Here is a 21,135-nt window from a genome sequence, read left to right as displayed (position 1 = left end):
TATACATTACTCAGTAGTGACCACAAGAAGTGTGGTACCCATCTATCACCAAACAGCATCATTACCATCTTATTGGCTAATTTCCTATGCTGTATATTTCTCTCACTTATTTAACTTCTGTGAGTCTGTGCCTCTCAATCCCCCTTATCTACTTCACTGACCCCTTCACTTCCCACTGGCAAACACCAGTTTGTTCTCTGTATTTAAGAGTTTTTTTTTTTTTTGTGGGGGAGGAGCTCTTCTCTTTTGTCTATATTGAATCAAATTCTACATATGAGTGAAACCATATGGTATTTGCCTTTCTTTGACTTATTTCACTTAACATTATGCCCTCTAGGGGCATCCATGTTGCAGCAAATGGCGGGATACAATTCTTTTTTTATGGCTGAGTAATATTCCACTACACTCCCCCCAACATTTTCCTTATCTGTTCATATATGAATGGACACTTGCATTGCTTATGTAACTTAGCTATTATAAATAATGTTGCACTAAACATAGGGGTGCATGTATCTTTTTGAATTAGCATTTAATTTTATATGTACGTACTTGTATGTTTTGTAAATGAAAAAAATACATAAAATAATTGCTTTCAGTTTTAATTGCCCAAAGATGGAACATGACTCCCTGAAATTTAACTCAACTTTTTATAAATATATGTTAATATTTATCCACATGCATCCCAATTCAAATATTAAAATACTTACAGAAATTTACCTAAGTGTTAATACTTTAATTTTTTAATTAAAATTTTTTTTTGACATTTATTTATTATTGAGACACAGAGCATGAGCATGGGAGGGACAGAGGCAGAGAGGGAGAAACAGAATCCGAAGCAGGCTCCAGGCTCCGAGCTGTCAGCACAGAGCCCGACGTGGGGCTGGAACTCATGGATCGTGAGATCATGACTTGAGCCAAAACTGGATGCTTAACAGACTGAGCCCTCCAGGCGCCCCCGAACAATCTAGTTTTATCTCACGTGTTTTTCCACATGGTTTTAGTTACATACTTCAGTTACGATTAAACGTATTTGTCAAGAATTAACCAGATGATTATTTAGATTTATGCATGTGTAAATCCCCAAAGCTCTCAGCTAAATTTTCTAATTCAATAAACACAGTGTGAACCTATCTCCATGGTGACAGGTATTAAATCACAAATTTTTATTTCTTTAGTAGTGCCTTGCTTATAAAGAATAGGTCAAGGATTACATGATAATTTGTATATTTACATATAACATGCACAAAATATACACTAATGTTCTCTGTTCCTTTAGTTTCCTTTCGTACTGATTTTATTTCTCGATTTCAGATTTCCCTTTGAAAGGATCAAAGTCAAATATACCAGGTGAGAGGGGGAAATTCACCCAATGGACAGTTAAGCACTTCAGACTGGCTGACTTCGGAGTTGTCTTCATGGCAGATCTTATAATTTATCCTAATAAGGATGCCCCCACATATTTTGGAGCTTCTCCCTTAGAATTAGCTGCTGAGCCTGTGACACTTGCTCTGAGTGCCCCCTCTAAGCGGCGAATCTTCTTTTTCTGAGGGTTTTGGTTTCTGACATAGATGAACGACTCAGTTATTCATCTGAGCTCTCAGGATCCAGGAAGCCCCTGACCACCCATTTCTTCCTCTCACTTGCTGCCCACTTGGCCAGCTTGCCATCCACAGCCTGTCCAGTGTGCAGCGTGGTGTGCCCTCAGACAGGAACCGGGATCTTTTCTTCCTCAGCAGGTGAGTCACGCTCATTATTCACAGCCCAGTGTAGACTTCACTTCCTCTCTAAAGGTTTTTCCCTGAACTCACAATAAGGAGGACAAATTACTCCCTCCGAGTGCTGCCTCATTGTACCCTCTTGGAGCATTTCCACGTGTATCTTATTTTATTTGCCTACACTTGACTGAAAGCTCACTGAGAATAAAGAATAGGTCTTTAGAACTACATCCCCTGACTTGCAAATTCTCTGGCTCATGGCAGACCCTGAATAAATATGCATTTAATGAATAAATATGGTAAACTTATCCAGTCACAGGAAACAAGCATAGGTTCAATTACAGCTCTCAGTGGCCAGAGAAAAATCGAATGGATCCAGTTTCCCAGCAAGTTTTGGACTTCAGGGATCACATACTTGGTGAACCAAGAACTTGGCCATAGAACTGACCATTAATCAATGCCCATAAAAAAAGCCTACTTTGCAAGAGCTCACAATTTAACTCAAAGATTGTTTCCAGCATTTTTTCCACCTATGTTCAAAGTTTCTCATATTTTACCATAAGATGGAACAAAAAAGCATTTTTAAAGGGAGTAAATGGTGTTCTCCAATGTGAATTTAATAAGCACAGACCGTTTCAAAGACATTTAGAATATTATTCATTTTCTATATTGTTTTAAAATCTATTACTATAAGGTGGAGTGGAGGCATAACAGAAAGCCCATTTGACTAGATTTTTTCAGTTATTTTGTAAAAAACTTTGTAAAAATATTAAATCAATATACTGAATTATAATGACTTCCAAAAGAACACCTTCTCATTAATCACACTGAAAAATATACATATTTAAACATTTAAAAAATTTTTTAATGTTTATTTTTGAAAGAGAGAGACAGGGCATGAGTGGGAGAGGAGCAGAGAGAGAGGAAGACACAGAACCTGAAGCAGGCTCCAGACTCTGAGCTGTCAGCACAGAGCCTGATGCAGGGCTTGAACTCATGAGCTGTGAGATCATGACCTGAACCGAAGTCGGGTGCTTAACCGAGTCACCCAGGTGCCCTTGAAAAATATATATTTGAATGACTATCATGTATAAGCAAGTTTGAGACACTGAAAGGAATTTCTAGAATTCCATACAAATAGGTTACAAAGGGCAGGGGAGATAACATCTAGAAAAAGCTCTACATAAAAAAAAAGAAAAAGTGCTGTATGTATATGTCATGAACAGGTGAGTTCAGAAAGAAGAATTTGAGGTTGTTCTGAGGCAATCAGGAAACTCTTCATGAAGGTGGTTATCTTCAAATCTGTGTTTTAAGGACATCTCTGTAGGAAAACTTTCTGGAGAATTCAGTGTCCCGATGCCAATCTGAGTTCTCAGTCTTCAATCCATCACTCCCCTGTTCTGTGTTTCCATCCAATTCTATGATTCGAATCTCAGTTAAAAATTTTTTCAACTGCATAAATCTGCCTAATTTGTATAAATTTGCTAACTGTATAACTAAGTATATAACTGAGGATATAGCTGTACCTACATTTTTTAGGTTGGTATTTGTAAAAGTGTATTTTATTTTTAATGATCTGATGTATCGCTCTATCCCTGTGAGCTGTAATATAGCTTTACAGTAATAACTTAGTTCATTACATACCTGAATGTGTTTTTTTTTCGGTGTGTGTGTGTGTGTGTGTACAGAGAGACCCAAAGAAAAACAAAATATTTAGTTCGTTTCTCTAAATAACTCATATGGCACTTACTATATACCCGGTACTGCTTTAACCCTTAATGTACTGCTAAGTCATAAATACTGTTTCAGTCACCTTCCAGGTGAAGAAACAGAGGCACAGAGAAGGTATGGAAATTCCCTAACATCACACAAATACTGGGTGGCAAGGCCCACGTTCAGGGTCAGGGAGTCAGGTTCCAGAGTCTGAGTCCATAGCCACATCTGAGGTCTCACACAAGTTGCTCAACTTCCCTCCGCCATATCTTACCCACACCAACTAGCTCTCCCCTGGCTTCTCCAGCCGTACCATTAAATGAGTCTTCTGCTTAGCTTAACAAAAAGGCAACCTGTCTTCTGAAGCCAGTGTTACAACTCCCTGTAGCTGCCCCCAATTACATCATCCAAAACGAGTCTCTTTCTCTTTGGTGTTCTCCTAACACTGGATATCCTCATGATGGCATTAATTATATCTCGCTCTCTTGTACGTCACATCTGCTCCAAACTGGATTTTCAACTCAATGAATGCTGATAACTTGTTGCATTTTTCCTTGCCATCATGCCTGGCATCTCCTTGGAGACAATTAAACTGCAGAATTCAGTTTAGGTGCTGAGAAGGAAAATATCTGGCCATCTAAGTCCTTGCCGTGTTCCCAGTATGTAGCATATCGTAGACACGTGGCACTGGGCAAACAAATCCATGGAACATGGAAAATCATTTTAAAACATGTAGGGTAAAATAGTAAGATGATTTTAATTAAGCACTGAAAAGGGAGAAAGAGCTTCTTTTCAAGGATAGTGTTTCTGAATAATAAATTACGTTTGTACATTTAGTTGGCTTGCTGATACAACCAGCCTGGCAAGGAAAAACTTGTTTTATATTAGATTTAAAAGTACTTAGGCATGGCACAGTGTTTATTTTATGTACCAAAAGGACAAAGCAAAATCAGAGGGAAGTAATAAAATATTGTGAATTTAATATACTCTTATTTAATTAAACGCTATTGCCTGTCAATATAAATTTTTTTAGCTATATGTCTAAGACAGGACCCCAAGTTTTATCCTTTTCAGCTTGGCAGATCTCATGAGGAGTTGTTTTCTATTTTGTAAACAGAATGGTGCTTGGACATGAGATAATCTTTTATGTAAAATGTGTGAAGTTCAGGTGTCTATTTTACAAATATAAGATAGATTCATTTGGCAAGCACTGTATCGACATTCAATATTTCATTAAGATTCATAGTTTACGGGCACCTGAGTGGCTCTGTCAGTTAAGTAGCAGACTCTGGATTTTGGCACAGGTCATGATCTCGGGGTTCCTGAGTTCGAGCCCCACATCGGGTTCTACACTGACCGTGTGTAGTCCGTTTGAGATTCCCTCTCTCCCCATCCTTCTCTCCCCGTCCCCCGCTCAGGCTCACTCTCTCTCCCCCTCCCAAAATAAATAAAAGTTCAAAAACATTTGGTAAAAAGACTCATAAGGGAGTGTATGGAGGAATTAATTCCCCAGGTTTAAAATGGAGATAGTTGAGAAGGGGATTGCTTGTACTCAGTCTGCACTCCCAACAGGGTACGCAGGGGACTTAGAGCAAAGATCAGAGAACTGTTGGTGGGGGCTCCTGTCACACCAACATGACCCTGAAAGCAGCCAGGAACTTGCACAGTGGCGACTGTCATTGCCGGGCTCTGGGCAAAGGAGCCAGGAAGCCCGGGGCACCCAGCTGCCACCTACATCTAAGCCGTCTCCGACATCAGACCTGCTCCAAATGGCCCCCACGTCAACTTAAGTCAATCACATAGCACAAGAGTGTGGTGTGGGGGGTCTTCGACGACAGCTGAAAAGTACAAGGTAAAATCCAGGGCAGGGGAGCGTTTGGTAAGCTCGCCCGGTGAGGTGCTTATGCACCACAGGGGAAAGGACCCAGCTGGCTCTGGCTTCTGAGTCCCTCCCCGTCACGGAGTCACTCTGTTAGGGGTCCGCGAGCACTGACTCCATCACTGATGCTTGTAGTGACACACGCCTGGCACCTAAGAAGCGCTTGAAGTTGCTGTTGCAGCGGTAGAGGACCGACTTGAAAAAAAGCACTCAGCGCATGTTCTTCTGGAGACAGGAGAACAGCTTGTATCACACCAAGACTCCCGCTGAATTCAATTAGGAAACCTAGATAAACTATATACGAGGCTAATGGTTGCTTTGAAGGCCCGGGTGCAGTATAAGGGCAGCGACAACTTGAGGAAGGAGAATGACAGGGGGAAGGAAACCAGGGGCGAGCTCAGAGCGGCTCTCTCCCACCCCGGGCCGGGGCCACTCAGGAAACATCTACTGAGAAGCTAAGCAGCGTTTCTGAAATCTCACAGTAGTGAGGAAGAGAAAGGAGTATAGGGTTCAGGAAGGAGGTTTTTAGTCAGTGCTAACAATTCCTAAAGGGCTTTTAATGGGCGCTAGCCCCATTAAGGCCCCACCTGGAACAGACCTGTGCTCACAAAGGCTGAAATCCAGTTTAGAGCTCAAATTTAGATTGTGTTAGGCGGTCTGCTGGGGTTGAACTGCCAGTCAGAAGGAAAAGTAGACCCTCTCTGGGGCAAACTAGCATCATCCAGAATCTCAGACCATGCCTACAGTCTTTCATTCAGAGGGTCCTCCGGTCAAATACGTGCATATGTATCTCCAATATCGCCAGCATTCCAGAGGAAAAGCAAATGATCACAGAGTGAGTGGAAAAAGGCAGATCACAGAGAGATTCACAGGAAGTCCAGAAACTGAAGTTATCAAAAGTTGATTTTATAATAACTGTGATTAATGTGCTCAAGATAATAGAACATAGGATAAAGGAAGTCAAGGGAGAACTGGCATCAATAACAAAAAGAAATCAAATGGAAATTCTGCAATTGAAAAAAGGCAATAAGTGAAACAAAAAAAAAATAAGTAAATGAGTAGCAGACTAGGCAACGAAGAGAGCATTAGCGATCTGGGAGAAAGGTCAGGACAAAATGCTGGAAACAGAGAAAACGATGGTAAATGAGGAATGGTTGTCTTAGAAGAGAGGTAAGGAGAGAAATAGTAAATGATGTTTCTCCACAGGAGAAAAGATAAAAGAAAAAAGGAAAAAAAAAAAAAAACAGAGCAAAAGCTATATTTGAAGAGACCACGGCAGGTGATTTTCCATGACTGATTAAAGACGTCAAGTAACACAAAAGTGAAAAGGCAGGATGCACAGAACAAATCAAACCATGAAGGAAGACCTTAAAGTCCGTCATCTAGAAAAGAATGTCCAAAGGGCGCCTAGGCTGGGGACTGGTTTCTCCCGGGAAAAACGGAAGCCAGAAGGTAACCAGTGAGATCTTTATCTAACTGCAATAAAATGATTGCCAGCCTATAGGTTTAAGCCTCATGGCAATCACTTGAACACAATGAAGCCATTCTCAGATAGACAAAACCTGGGGAAATCCTCATGGGTCTTACAGGGAGAAGACACATGATATCAGCTGGAAATATGTAGGTGCAGTAAGGAGTGAGGAAAGATACAGAGGATAAGCTGATGAGCAGATGTAAAAGGACAGTGACTATCTGTATTGATAAAATTAATTTTCCATGGGATTGCGATATATACAAAAATATCAATTCAGCAAACTTTTGATGAGTATCTGCAACAATGCTTGAGTCGCTTCTTATATAAACAAAGGCTTCTTTTATATAGACTTGATTTAACAAGGGCTCACACTTCAGAAGCCTCAATCTCAAAACTATTTCTCCCACCCCAATATTCTCTTATAAAAATATGCAACAGCTTTCAGCAATATGAGGTGCAGTAAGATAAGGTCTCTAAATGATCGTTAGTCTCTGAATTAATGATTCTCAAGTGAACATGAGAGAGAGAAGTTTATATGTTCACATGAAAATTACAAAACATCTAATGCATTAAGTTATACCACCCTACTCTTTTTACACTAGTACATTTCTTTCTCCACCTGCTCAATCAGGTTTCTATATACGAACGTAGAATGTACTGGTTTAATGATCAAAATAACACCTAACTCCTTTTTAAAGATTTATTTTTATCTTTTTGAAAGAGAGAGAGAGAGAGAGCGTGCACGAGTGGGGTAAGGAGCAGGGGGGGGAGGGGGGGGGGGGGGAGGGAGAGAGAGAGAGAGAGAGAGAGAATATCCTAAGCAGGCTGCCTACTCAGCCTGGAGCCTGACATGGGGCTCTATCCCACGACCCTGGGATCATGACCGGAGCTGAAATCAAGAGTCAGAGGCTCAGCCAAATGAGCCAGTCAAGCGCCCCAACACCTCCTTTTAAAAGATGACAACAGTGTGGCCATATTCCAAGAATACTGTTAGGGACATATTATTTTAAGTGTCTTGTGTCATGCTTTATTTCCTCTAGGACCTTTGGATGAAGACTGTTCTCTGCTGGTGATTTGCAGCATTAAAACAGCACTGAAGTCCCATTCTAAAAAGTTACCAACGTTCACATTAAATGCCATCAAACCATGTTCCCTAGAGCAAAATGACAAGGAAAGGGACAACGTGCTGAGAGATTTGCATTTCTTCACGGCACCATATACGCTTCTCCGTGATGATATTGTATCCCAGTTGCCTCCCATGCAGGTGTATCTTGCCATACTTTGCTATAGCAAGTTTTTCAACTTGGTGTATCCAGTACCTGGAGTTAAGATTTGATAGAAGAGCTTAATTACTCTGTCTAATGAACAAATGAAGACTTACATGCATGAATGCGCACTCTATGGGGTCTACATCTATACAAGAATGACGAAAAAGTAATGATACAGACATTCACGAAAAGCTGCCTGAAGTTTTAATTCGTTTTACATATATTTTAATCCCACCACACAAAAATTCTCACTTTGTTATATACAGTCAATATCCTACAAAAGCCAATGGATGAGGATCCCTCTCTTTCACAGTGATTTTACCGGCCACGGTGAAGAACCAACCAGCAAATGGGTATTTTTTTAAGATTATGTAATACCTCCAGGAAAATGAGTTTTCTCAGTCTGTCTGTTGTACCACTAAAATGAGTACCCAAGACTGATACACAGTTTGAAGAGAGCTTGACACTCTTTACTTTCCCTGACAAAAATAAGATGGATAATTCTAATACAGTTTTCCAAAGGGTTGGCAGTTCTCGAGAGAAACACATCTGCAAAATTACCCTTGTTCCAAGTGGTTCAAGTCCTAAAGACATTCCTTCTGATACAGAACTTTTCCTAGATGTGTAGAGAAGAAAAAAACAACCTTCACTTACAAATAACTGTACCCAAACTCATGCCTGTGATCTCATTTACTGACAACAAATACGCCTTAGAAGCTGTTGCTTTCCTAAGCACTGGCTGAAAGATTTTATCCGTCTCTGTCTTCTTTTAAAAAGCAAAGGACTATGTGTAGAGAAAATGTGAATCCAAGCAGTTTTCACATTATGGACTTGTGGATGTCACCTCGCTCAACATTTTACCTTACCACACCCTTAAAAATAAAAATAAACAGCTTCTGTACTTTATTACCATGTAAAAATTGGAATCCCCTCAGAAATTTGAGAGAAAAACAACTTAAAATCCACCTGCAATCAGTTTAAAACTCAGTGGAAAACTGACTCTAGGCTTTAAAGGGATTTATTTTCCCTCGTAATTTAAAGGCAACCATACCCAGTAAGCGCTAACTAGATGCTTCTCTGAAATATGAGCGTGCCATCATTTAAGCAAGAATATTACACACAAAGAAGGTAAAGCATATCTAATGTTTCCTATTCCGAAGCGCCTCTGGGTTTGCTGTCTATAGTAGCTAATGACTTTTTAAGGTTGAGATCCTTAAAAAAATAAAATAAAGTTGAGATCCTCGTAAATGACATCTCAAATACTGTGACATACTGTCTTAGCAGTGAATCCCAGTAGACGGAGATGAAATGTAACGCCGAGACGGACGGCATGTAAGTGGCCATCAGAATGAGTGTTTAGGGTCCCACTAAATGCTGATATTACCGTAAAAGAAAAAAGAAGCAGAATGTCAGATCATCTTTTCAAATGCAGGGTAGAGAACACACCTGGGTGGTTACTCCCGGGGTGGGTGGGGACAAGGATAAGCTTCCTGATCCTTATTTCTTTCCAGAGAGGGTGTTCATGATTTCCCCTGACGAGGAGCGTGATGGTGGATCAAAGGCACTCACAGGGACACCGTTCCTTGAAGAGTATATGTACGCAGAAATATCGTATCTATATATTATAGTGATGGTGGATCAAAGGCGCTCACCGGTTTCTCTGTCCCTTGAAAAATGTATGCACACACTTATAATAACTATGTAGTAAAAAACATTATGTGATATTAATATAAAAATAGCGAAATGGAAAACATTGCCCTTGTACTGTCAGTAATTTGCAAATGTGTCTAAAAGGCAAACTTATTTATTATTGCTCTCAGAGAGCAAACAAAGTACAGAGTGAAGAGGGGAATGGGATGAGCTTATCGTGGTAATCTGAAAGAATACGTTTATGATTACAAAGTCAATACATTGAATTTTGTATTTCTAAACTATTTTTTCCCTCTGCCTACACCGTCAACCAAAACGTTACCTCAATTATCCTTATGCTTATTTTCTGCCTAATTCAAAGTATTAGCCACGCTATCTCACTCTTCTGAGGTTTTCTGAACAGAAAAATCAATCACAGAAACAGAAAATTTCTGCTTCTGCAATGTTAACAATTAGCAGGTTAAGTGAAAGCTAATACGCTATCTGCTTCTCCGTGCCTGGGAAGCACAAGCACAGAGCAATTCACTACTCACCCCTCGGGTTATGGTGTCCAGAAGAGTTTATTAATCATGACTTTGTAATATGAAGCTTGCTTACACCGTTAATTGCTAGCTCCTCACGGCACAATGAAGGTGTTCACTGTACAATATTGTTAGACGTGTGTGCTCACACGGCAAAGACCAGGTGTAAATAACTCTTGTAATTTTTCAATTAACTAGTTATTTTTTTTTAGTTTATTTTTGAAGGAGAGAGACACAGAGTGTGAAGGTGGGGTGGGGTGGGGGGAGCAGCAAGAGAGAGGGAGACACAGAATCCGAAGCAGGCTCCAGGCTCTGAGCTGTCGGCACAGACCTGACCCAGGGCTTGAACCCATGAGCTGCAAACTCATGACCTGAACCAAAGTCGGATGCTCAACCGACTGAGCCACCCAGGTACCCCGCTTCTGTAATTTTTTTGCTGGCTGCCGTCATGAATAGAGGATTTCTACAGTGTAGGGATCATGGCAAAAAGATAAAAGATGTGTGATGGAAGGCAGAAAAACCATATATCTTGCATGTCAAAGAGTATCAAGAATATGTTAACAGTTTCTGGAATGCAGTGTACAAATGATCTTGAGAATGTGACAGAAACCCAGATGGTGCTAAGCTTTAATTCTGAGACCATCTGAGTACATGACTCTGGTCCAATTCAATACACTTCATCTGGAATTTGAGGCTCCTAGAGGGAGCACATGCTTATCATACTTCTTGTTCTAGAAGGCAAACTGCCTACAAATATTCGTTCTTTTTTTTTTTTTTTTTTTTAATGTTGTGATTATCTTTTGTGGAGCCATACAATGGCATACCCCAGGGATATTGTGGGTTTGGTTCCAGACAACTGCAATAAACAGAGTCAAATGAACTTTTGGTTTCCCAGTGCACATAAAAGTTACATTTACCATGTACTATAGTCTGCTAAGTGTGTAATAGCATTGTGTCTAAAAAATAATGTACATAGTTTAATTTAAAAATACTTCATTGCTGGGGCACCTGGGTGGCTCAGTTGGTTAAGCGTCTGACTTCGGCTCAGGTCATGATCTCATGGTTCACTGGTTCAAGCCCCGCGTGGGGCTCTGTGCTGACAGCTCAGAGTCTGGAGCCTGCTTCAGATTCCCTTTCTCCCTCTCTGTCCCTCCCCAACTCCCCAACTGTCTCACTGTCAAAAATAACAACAAAAAAATTTTAAAAATTCAAAAATACTTCATTGCTAACAGAGGATAACCATCATCTGAGCTTTCAACAAGTTGTAAACACTGATTACCTATCACCGTAACAAATATAGCAATGAAAAAGTTTGAAATATTGTGAGAATCACCAAAACATGACACAGATACACAAAGTCAACACATGCTGTTGGGAAAATGGTGTCAATAGCCTTGCTCAGGGCAGTGTTGCCGCAAAACTTCATTTAAAAAAAAAATAAAAAAAAATAAAGAAAAAAACCAAGTGCAGTATCTGAAGCACAACAAAATGAAGCACGATATGACAAGGCACACAGATATTTATGAAATGTCTGATCAATGCTATATAGGCACACCTACAGTAACCGGCAATTTCTTCTTGTAACATATGTTAATTTTCTCCCAATTATTGTTTATGCCATTTTTTTTCTTTGAGTGTTTATTTTTGAGAGAGAGAGTGCAAGCGGGGAGAGGGGCAGAGAGAAAGAGGGAGACACAGAATCCGAAGCAGGTTCCAGGCTCTGAGATGTCAGCACAGCTGACGTGGGGCTTGAACCCATTAACCATGAGATCATGACCTGAGCCGACGCTGGACGCTCAACCGACTGAGCCACCCAGGCACCCCTGTTTATGCCATGTTTTTAAGAGGAGATCCACATAACTAATCTACACAACTTATCACCGAGGGTGCCATCTAGCCTCTTCCTTGAAACCAGAAGCATGGTGACTATTCTAGGTCGAATGTCTACTTGCCTGCAAAATTGTTCAATGGAGTCCAATGCCCTGACATGATGGCAGAGGAGGGGAGGCCTTTGGGGAGCACTCAGGTCATGACGAGGGAGCTTCCCGAATGGGATTAGTGCCCTTACAAAGGGGACCCACAGAACTTCTGCACCTCCTCTGCCATGTGAGGGGGACAGAGCAAGAACATGCTGTTTAGGGCACTGGCTTTCACCAGACACCAAATCTGTCTGGTGCCTTGTTCTTGGACGTCGAGCTTCCAGAACTGTGAGAAATAAATGTTTACCATTTATAGGCCACCCACTCTGTGGTCTTTTGTCATGGCAGCCAGAATGGACTAGGACAGTAACCATGGCAACACAGAAGTTCTTGGAGACAGCCATGAACAACATAATCCATTTCAATGAAAATAAAAGTCACATCCAGAATATGTTAAATTTTAACATTTGTATATTTATTCAACACTAAGGTAGGCAAAGTATTTAGACTTACTGCATTTATGTTATTGAACTGTAGTTGTTCAGAAGTGCTAAATAAGATTGTTCTAGTAGATAGAATGCCAATAAATTTGATTTCATATATGTGACATGCCCACCATACTGCTTAAAATTATTTTGTCTGTTCTCCATATATGTTGTTAAACATACATATATTATTTAATATTAATATTTACTCTTAATATTTCATATGTATATATTATGTTAATATACATTCATATATTTAAAAATAGAAAAATATTGCTAATAATACGTTTCTACAGGCAGTTGCTGACTTCTATAATATGGATAAAATTACAAGAAGACTCAAATTTTAAGATAGTGTGAAGTTCAGGATAGCTGTTTTTTCTTCTTGTTAGCTTGCCTATATGATTGCCATTATGCATCCAGGAGGATCCCATTAAAAACTAAATTTTTGGAAGGGTTTTTTTTTCTCCCAAGATGAATTAAAGATTTTTTTTTTATTAAGAAAACATAGGGCACAGCTGAGCTTTTCCTGATGAATCAAGTTTACTTTGTGGAAATGAATCATATATGTTTCTGTGATACGAGGATATGCCCAGGTCTTACCAACAACTACAGAGCTGGTGATCCCTATAAAACACCAGAGCTTATGGCTATGGGTGGGGGTGGCCATCTTATCTGAATCCTCATGCCTGACCATCTACATCTTCGGTGCTGCCCAAAAGCATGTCCTCCTGCTGTCAGCCTTCTGGTCTCCAGCAGACATCATCAGAATGTGGTACTCTACCTTGTTCTCAGCTTGCATACATTCCACCAGTATTGAAAGTACTGAGTGCTAAGTGCACGTTTTCCTTAACTGTCTATTCAGTACTTACTACTTGTCACACACTATTAGGTCCTGATTGAACCGTGGAGTACAGATGAAGAAGTAAGCAATGTTCTCTGACCGTAAAGAAACTTCCCACCGCCAAGAAGAACCACCAAATACAGAGTAAAAGAAAAAGTGACTGAGAACACTGAAGAAGAAGTTATACATTCTTCTCGGGCTATGCAAGTTAAAACCACAGTATGAGACTACCTCACACCTGTCAGAGTGGCTAAAATCCAAAACAATAGGTGTTGGCGAGGACGTGGAGAAAAAGGAATCCTCGTGCACTGTTGGTGAGAATCCAAACCTGCGCAGCCACTTTGGAAGAGTATGGAGTTGCCTGAAAAAGTTCAAAATAGAACCATCCTACGATCTCATATTCACGCTACCGGTTATCTACCCAAAAAACACAAAACCACTAATTCAAAGGGATACACGCACCCCTAGGTTTATTTCCACATTATTTACAATAGCCAAATTAAGGAAGCAGCCCACATATGCATCAACTGATGGATGGATAAGATGATATGGTATGTACATACAATGGAAAACTAACCATAAACAAAAATGAAAACTTGCCATTTGCAACAACATGGATGGCGCTAGAAAGTATAATGCTAAGTGAAATAAATCAGAGAAAGACAAATACCCTATGATTTCACTCATATGTGGAATTTAGGAAACAAATGAACAAAGGAAAAAAAAAAGAGAGGCAAACGAAGCAACATTCTCTTAACTATAAAGAACAAATGGGAGGTGGGTGGGGGGATGGGCTAAACAGATAATGGGGATTAAGCAGTGCACTTGCCATGAACACTGGGTGACGTATGGGTGTCAAATCACTGCATTTTATACCTGAAACTAATCTAACAGCGTATGCTAACTATACTGGAATTAAAATAAAATTTGAAAAAAAGAAAAGCCTTCTTGCACTGTCAAGACAAATTGACAGAGAAGCTAGTAGAACGAGGGCTTGATTTATGGATGAGATTATCCTAGGTGGACAAAAGGCAGAGGAAAAAAGCATTGCAAACATAAGGGGAAAGCCTGAACAGTGCTGGGGATCTATTGTAACTGCACTCGGACATCTGCGAAAGTCTGAGTCATCTGAGATGGGTAAGCATGGAGTGAGTGAGACAACGCCAACTTTGTTATGAGAGTCTCCACCAGAGTTGGCCCAACTAAGCTTTTGGTTGGTCCAAGGGTAGTAGTGATGGCAGACCAGGTCCTTCCTCCATCAGTAGGAGACGGTGCAGACATGCAGGTTAGCGTGGGATTGGGACAGGCCTTAAAGTTTATGTCAATTCTCTATGAAGGTTACAGAAGGCTGAATGCGGTTAAGCGAGGTGATGGCTTCTTGACGGTATTGAGTGGCACTTGGTCAGCAGTGAGGTGGTGGCAGCGGGAGACAGCCTGGAAGCCACGGGACAAGGCACATCAGGGACTATCAGTAGAGCCCCTGGGGAGAGGGGAAGGGTACCCACTGACAGGATGGAGGACACGTCAGAAGAGACAGTCGCTGGTACAGGGCCCCATACAGGTGGAGATAGCAGTAACGGTCGAACAAGCAGCAGCTGACTCAGTATGGCTGGGAAGGAAACTATGGGAGTTTTATAACAGCCGCGTGGGAGGTCTCAGGGTCACACAGGCATATCCATCTAGCGGTAGTGGGATGCTAGTAACTAGCTACCAATTGGCTCTCTGGGGGAAAGGAGCAGCCCTGGTGTTTGGCACTTGTCAATTTCTATGGCGTAAATTCTCCCACAGTCAAATCGTTCTGCTATGCCCCTTCATTACATCGTCCCATATGTTAGTTAGATCTCAATAAAACTGGAAAAAAATGTAGCAAAAATCCTCTCATGATTAATTTCAAGCTCCTAGTTAACCACAACAACAACAACAACAACAACAAAATATCTCTTCGATGGAATATTCCTCAGCCATAAAAAAGCAACGGGGCTTCGCCATCTGCAACAACAACATAAATAGATGTAGAGAGAATTAGGCGAAGTGAGACAAGCCAGGCAGGGAAAGACAAATATCATTTGATCTCACTTACGTGGAATCAAAGTAGCAAAACAAATGGAGAAAAAAAAAAAAAAAGCACCAACAGCCACGTAAAGATGGAGCACTGATGGCTGCCAGAGGGCAGGATGTGGCGAGATTGGCAAAATGGCTGAAGGGGAGTGAGAGACACAGACTTCCAGCTATGGCGCAACATAATGGCTGCTGTTGTGGAATCACGACGTTGTCCCCCTGAAACTAATGTAACCTTGTGTATCAACTATACTTTAATCCAAAAAAAAATAAACATTTCTATCTCTTATTGGATTCTCTTGGTGGCTGCATGAATCAACATTTCCAGGTGAGTATTGCATTAACAGTGGTCAACATGGTCTGTCTTTAATTGGAACGCTTTCAAAGCATTCCAGCAAAATCACACCAATGTTTTTCAAGTATCTTCCTTATGTTATATTTGACTAACTTTATAAAAACCAGAAATGAGTGCTAAATCATATTGTAGAAGTTTATAAACATAAATTAATAACCTACTGATATTTTGAATTTTATGTTTTGTACTCCAATGTAATATTACGGAATCTCCTTTACCTTATATTAACTGAATCCCAAATTCTACAATGTATATTTAGAAATTTTTAGTCAGCATTTACAGGCGAGCTTTGCTTTCTACGTGTGTTTACTCAGGTTTTTCAAAAGTGTGAAATTCATAAACGGTATTTTAGGGTTTCTTTTAATTATTTTTTAATGTTTATTTTTGACAGAGAGCATGCACACAAGCTGAGGAGGGGCAGAGAGAGAGGGGGGAGACACAGAATCCAAAGCAGGTTCCAGGCTCTGAGCTGTCAGCACAGAGCCTGAGATGGGGCTCGAACTCACAAACTTTGAGACCATGACCTGAGGCGAAGTCAGACGCTTAACCGACTGAGCCACCCAGCTGCCCCCATAATTGTATTTTAGAAATACCATGTGTCTATATGTTAGAGGAGTTAAAAAAACAAAACAAAACAAAACAAAACAAAACTTGGATATCTTAAGTCTTAGGTCTCAAATCATTCACTCACACCAGCCCTCAGCCTCGTTACATTTTTAGGGTGAGTGGAGGACAGTCAGTTTGCACAATGTCGACACAGGCAGGTGTTCACGCCACGTGAACGTAAACGGGCATGGAAGCCCGCGCTACATGCTGGTGCTGAAAAGCAAGGTTAATAGAATTTCCCCAGAAACATGAGCATTAATTTTATTTCCCCATTTATTACTCCTCCTTTTAACATGTACGTAGCAAATTAATTAAATAGCACCACAGCACTGCTAAAGCTTTGTTATTGTCATGATAAAAAAAAATTAGCGTAATAATTTTGGTGCTAATTATGCATTTTTGGCAAAGTGTTTCATCTCACTAGAAATACCCTCAAGCATGGGAGAATGGCTATTTAATGGAAGTGCGGAATAAAAGAATGCTTTTAGAGTCTTGGATTAATTTTCAATTATAAATTGCTTATAAAGTGAGTGTTTGTAGCACTTAAACTTTATACATAATCACACTTTATAATGAAAATAGAAAATAGCAAAAACATTTTCATGTTTTCATGATTTTTTTATGATCAGGATTCTTAAGGGTCTGAAAATACTTTATTTTAAAAACAGCATAGTGGGGCACCTGGGTGGCCCAGTCGGTGAAGCACCCGACTTTTGATTTCAGCTCATGATCTCACAGTTCGTGAGATCAAGTCCCACCTTGGGCTCTACACTGTCAGCGTGGAGCCTGCTTGGGATTCTCTTTCTCCCTCTCTCTGCCTCTCTCTCCATCTAAATAAAAAAATTTAAATAAAATTTTTAAAAAATGTCATAGTAACAACTTCCATTCATTAAAAACCAATTGTGTACAAGTTGTTCCTCATGAGGGATGTCTTTTCATCTTACCAAAAGATCCCCGGCTATTGCGCAACATCATTTCCACGTTACGGAAAGGTCAGCATGCTCCAGAAAGCTACGTGCCTTTCTCAAGCATCTTGTAGAAAAAGTCTTCATTTGCTAGGCCTGCCATAACCAAAGGCCACAGGCTGGTTTGGCTTAACACAACAGAAATGCATGGTCTCACAGTTGTGGAGGGAGGAGCCCCCTCTAACAACTGAAGGCTCGCCCCTCCCGGCTTCCAGTGGTTTTCCGCCATCACTGGTGTTCCTGGCACGTGGACACACGTCCGCACTCCTCTGTTTTCACATGGCCGTCCTTCCTCTGTGCCTGTCTGTGAGTCTAAATCCCCAGTTCTTACGAGGACACGAGTCCTACTGGATTAAGACGCACCCTAATGTCTTCATGTGACCGTATTCCTTCTATCAAGGCCTGTTTCCAAGCAAAATGACATTTGGAGTTAGTAGGGATTAGGATTTCAACCTGGGCTTTTTAGGGGAAACACAACTCAACCCTGACAGATAGAAACAGCAAAAGCATCTGAACCTGGTCTTTCAATTTCAAAACCTGCATTTTGCACTGCTGCTCAGGTCACCCTCTTACCAAAATGGCCTTCATGAAAAACTGTAGATATTTGAAAGTGTTAAATGCCAGTTTACTTGGATGTCTATCCTCCTCAGACTCTGCTCCTTGAGGCACACATACCACCTTTTACTAGGACTGTAGCCTCCTCACAACGGCTAAGTGCCCCGTGCATCATTTCTGCGTAACTATTTATTACGCTGGATAGAACTGGTTGTTGTAAATAATTCCGGGATCTAGAGCATTCTGAATTGTTGAGGTCACAGATTATAATTCACTGATTGGCTCTTTCTGATACTACAGGCCAAAGCAATGAGATGAAAGGCGACACATTTTGGTCCCTGTAATGTACTGTGATTTCGTTGTTGGAACCGATCAGCAAAGTTCAGCACGATAAATACAGGTGTGGCATTTCTTTGCGGCTACAACAGAGCTGGCATTTAAAAGCCTGAGGAATTCTGGCAAACCTTGAGTTTTCCAAAGGAAAATAGTATTAGTGAATATCTGAAACATCCTAGAACGTAGGTCCATAAGAACAGAACTCAAGTAGGCTTGCGTGGGTTTTAACTCTACGATTCTGAGATAGAAGGCAAAACATGCAAAACGAAAAGACAAGGCTCTACAAAGGATAATCATGTTGATTGATTTTCTTTTTGTTTCTTTATTCATACATTCACCTAATTAATTTTCTTTTCATTCATCCATCCATCCAATCATCCATCTACTAAATTCTCATAGTATGCTCACAACCATGGGCGGGGCTGGGAGGGGCTGGGAGGTCTCTTCCGATCCTGGGGCTTCCAGCTGAAGCCTTTTCCAACAGTGGCTTTTGGTTTTTGAAACCTCTGACAGCTACCATAGCCTTATCCTGCAGATGCAGCAGAGGTGCCTTCACTATGTTGCTTCCTCCACATTGTACTTTACTTAAAAATACCCCCAAACATCATTAGAGCACAGAGAAACTGGGGGGCAGTTTCCTAACCCTAACCCTAACTTCAGCTTTCATCATTGAACATGGTAGCACCTTTCTCTTTCCAGTGTTACTTCTTTCTTGGGCACTGCAATGTCCACAGGGGCATCACCATCTACCCCAACCTCTCAATTCCTTGATCTCTTTGGCATCAAAACCATTGTGCACTCAGCCTCCCATCCTTAGGGTCCCCTGTAAATCTTGTCATTGCTGTAATGGCACCACTTGCAAGTCTCCAATTCAGACATCCCACATCCTCATAATGACCAAATCTGCCATGTGACACAATTGTGCTTTTCATGCTCCCTCAATGGAGCAATCATCCCTGTCCCCCTCTACTTATGGCCAGTTTCTCTGTGCACTATGCCCAATGTACCATGGATAGAGTCAGGGGTTCTAAAACTCTGAGTTTGAGGATTGAGTAAATCTGGAACAGATGAAGTTCCTGGCACCAATGAATTTGGGTTTAGTGGGGAAGTTGGATGAGTAAAGACAAAAAATCACAATGCATTTTATTAATGGTAATGGAAGGGAGAGCCAACTCAGTTTTCAGGACTGCCTTCAGAAAGATTTCAAGGGGTGCCTTGGTTTCAAGAGTGGCTCAGTCGGTTGAGTGTCCGACTTTGGTTCAGGTCATGATCTCACAGCTCGTGGGTTCGAGCCCCGCGTCAGGCTCTGCGCTGACAGCTCAGAGCCCAGAGCCTACTTCAGAATCTATGGCTCCCTCTCTCACTCTTTGTACCTCCCCTGCTCATGCTCTGTCTCTCTCTCTCTCTCTCAAAAATAAATAAACATTTTAAAAAATTAAAAAAAGAAGAAAGATTTCAAAAGAAAGGTCTCAAGAAACATTTCTAGAAAAATAATTTCTAGACAACCCTCGGATTTTTTTTCTATTCTTTTCTAAACAAATACCGGGAGTTTGGCAAGTTATTTGTATTAGAGAGTTATAATACTTAAAATTGCATGTACAATGCATGAAACGTTCCTTAACAATAATCATTTTTGCAAACAAAATATTTACCTGCCTTTTAAAGACAATTTTATAGAGATTAGAAATTACCTTTCGGGGTACCTGGGTGGCTCAGTCGGTTGAGTGTCTGACTTCGGTTCGGGTCATGATTTCAAAGTTTGTGGGTTCAAGCCCCATGTCGGGCTCTGGGCTGAGGGCTCAGAGCCTGGAGCCTGCTTCGAATTCTGTTTCCCCCTCTCTCTCTGCCCCTCTCCCACTCATGCTGTCTCTCTCTGCCTCTCAAATATAAAGAAACGTAATAAAAACATTTTTTTTTTAAATTATCTTTCTGTCTTTGTTAACTCTGTGTAATCACTGCTGCTTCTTCCTTTCTAGAATGTGGACTCATGCTGCTTCGACACTGGGTCCAACTGCATTGCTTTCAAGAAGAGAATATTTTGAAAGGTATAAGCAATAACTGAGATACAAAAACAAAATGTTTCTAACTCTAGCATTTGGAAGCCCTCACAAGCAATTCCTTTTCAGCTGACAAATGCAATTAATAAAATGTTATGCTGATTGACTGAATGCCATGATAAGCTACGTGGTTTCTAATAATGATAATGGTCATTTAAGGATCCAACGGCCTTTGCCTCCTAATCTGAGACATCTGAGAAATCCATGTAAATGTATTATCTTAGCAGATCCTTGACATCACCCTTTCAAACAAGAGAGATGGCCCTTCCGTTTCACAGACTGAAAGCAGTTTGATGTATACTGACCTGAATGAGGTTATGAACTCATGCCCCATATCCTGGTTCACATACTGCTTTCATATGAACTGTTCTTTTTAATGGACTTGAACTGTTCTTTTTATCTTAATTACCTTATTGGCTCTGTAAAAAACATACACTTGTCCACTTCCGTAGTTTGTATTTTCAATTCTATTTGAAGAGAAACTTTTTCCAAAACCATGCAACATAAAATGAAATATAGAAATAATAAGTAAGGGGGTGCCAGAGCGGCTCAGTGGGTTGAATATCTGATTCTTAATTTCGGGTCAGGTTCATGGAAGCAACTCCCACATTGGGTTCCAACTGGAGCATGAAGCCTGCTTGAGATTCTCCCCCCCCCCCACCCCGCCTCTGTCTCTGCCCCTCTCCCCCACTCATGCTGTCTCTAAAATGAATGAATGAATAAATAATTGATTAA

General features: G+C 40.7%; 1 long non-coding RNA gene across 1 annotated transcript; it reads left to right on the top strand.

Moving 5' to 3' along the window:
- The first annotated feature begins 12,546 nt into the window (after nt 1-12,546).
- Nucleotides 12,547-20,601, top strand: LOC125923493 (uncharacterized). The gene is made up of 3 exons (XR_007458059.1): nt 12,547-12,629; nt 18,308-18,500; nt 20,320-20,601. It is a non-coding gene; the product is annotated as an uncharacterized LOC125923493 (long non-coding RNA).
- Nucleotides 20,602-21,135: the final 534 nt, after the last annotated feature.

Source organism: Panthera uncia, chromosome B1 (assembly GCF_023721935.1).
Source record: "Panthera uncia isolate 11264 chromosome B1, Puncia_PCG_1.0, whole genome shotgun sequence".
NCBI classification, from domain to species: domain Eukaryota; kingdom Metazoa; phylum Chordata; class Mammalia; order Carnivora; family Felidae; genus Panthera; species Panthera uncia.
The sequence above is the reverse complement of the archived record's forward strand: the minus strand, read 5'-3'. Positions and strand labels throughout refer to the sequence as shown.